Source organism: Populus euphratica, unplaced genomic scaffold (assembly GCF_000495115.2).
Source record: "Populus euphratica unplaced genomic scaffold, PopEup_1.0 scaffold66.1, whole genome shotgun sequence".
Lineage (NCBI taxonomy): Eukaryota > Viridiplantae > Streptophyta > Magnoliopsida > Malpighiales > Salicaceae > Populus > Populus euphratica.
The window spans coordinates 90,674-92,544 of NW_011499944.1; positions in this window are offsets into that span (position 1 = coordinate 90,674).

A 1,871-nucleotide genomic window follows, 5' to 3' on the forward strand; every position below is an offset into this window, starting at 1 on the left:
TTATGCCAACATCTTGGGCTATGAACACTGCATGATAACACATAAAAGGGCTAAACATTTAACGATCATTGATTGGAATTTCTGGAATCTTTCAACCATTCATTATCCTCGACAAGGGCATCTTTTTAACAATCAATTGAAATCGTATGTAGATCATTCTCGACCTAATATCAACATAGCTTTATCTTCAAGATAGTTGATTTCTAGGAGTTGGTGTGAAGCAATTAGCTAATGATAAGTGCCTTGGCAACCACTTTTAGTGAAACCATTCTTCTCAGTCGGGTTAGCAATCTTACCTAACCCAATTGCTTGTTCAATCCTCTCAGCTATCAGTGAAATGTTGTGCAGAGCTTCTAACCAAGTATTCAAAGTACGGAGCTTTAAAGGTGTTGGAAAATAAACTAATCATCTCTTTTTCCAACATAGGAGGGTTAACTTGTGCAGCTACCTCACTTCATCTTTGGGTGTATTCCCTTATAGACTCCTTATTGTCCTTCTCCATAGCTTGCAAGCTTAACTGATCAGGACCCACGTTTATATTGCCTCATGAAGGCGTCAACATAATCCTTTCATTTTTTAATATTGATATTGTCCAACTACATATACCAAGTGAGGGAAACACCACTCAAACTGTCTTAAAAGAAATGAATCAGTAGTTTCTCATCATCAACCACCTCAGCCATTTTGTTACAGTATACTTTGAGATGAGTTATAGGGCATTAAGTTCCCATATATTTGACAAATTCTAGCACTCTAAAATTTTTAGGAATGACAATGTTGGGCACCAAATACATCTCAACAACCTTTATAGGATCATATAGGTGAATTCCCTCAAATGCCCTCATCCTTTGCTCTAGGGCAATGAATTTGTTCAAATCATCTTCTTTTACCATCTTGTCTTTTTGAGATTCCTTCTTATTTGCCCCCAGATTCTGTGAAGTGAAGGGATTTACGAGCATAGGTTCAAGTTGAGCTATATGTGTTGCTTTTCCGAATTTGCTCTCAAGGCCTGTTCAAGTACACTAGTAGGCCTTGCAACTTCTTCTTTAAGATTGTCCACCTCCTTTTGGTGTTGGGCTTCCAACTAGGCTCTTTCTTCATTTTCCGTTTTCTTTTTCTCAAATGATTGTTATAGGTGGGTTTCAATGGGAAACCTATATTTCAACCTGGGAATGTAAATCATGCAATTTATGCAAAAATATTGATTCAATAAAAAATGCGTATTAAATGCGGACTCGCCTTTCACGAGGTGACAACTTGATAGGAAGATTCTAATTGTTGAGCGCATAAAGGGGTTGGTCATTATCTAGTTTCAAAGGGTCTCTCACATGCTAAGTGATCATCCTTGAAAGGTCGATATGAGGTTTACAAGTAGTGTCATAACCCAATTCAGGGTTATTCCAAAAAATTCATTTTTTTTCAAAATCAAAATCAAAAAATAAAATAATGGCTGGCAACATGGAGAAAGCAGGTCGGAAAATCAAGCTGCAATTTTTAGAGGAAATTTAAAGCTTAATTGTACCCTATTAAGCCTAAGAATGGAGAAAACAATACAAATTCAAGGTCAAATTAAATGATTATTGGACAAATTTGCATAAAAAATTAAGTCCAAAGACATAATTAAATTTTTAATAGGTCAATTTGATTTAATCATGGGCCAAATTGAATTTTAATTATGTTTAAGAATTAATTTGAGTCTAATTGAAGGATTTAACTAAGTGCACGGACTTAATTATACTTTAAATGAGTCAAATTAATTTTATTTGGGGCTTAATTGGTGAAAAATTAAGTTTGGGGGCCTAATTTGGGCTTAATTGAGAAGATTGAAATTTTAAGAGACTAAATTTAATTTTTACCAGGTTAATTGGTTG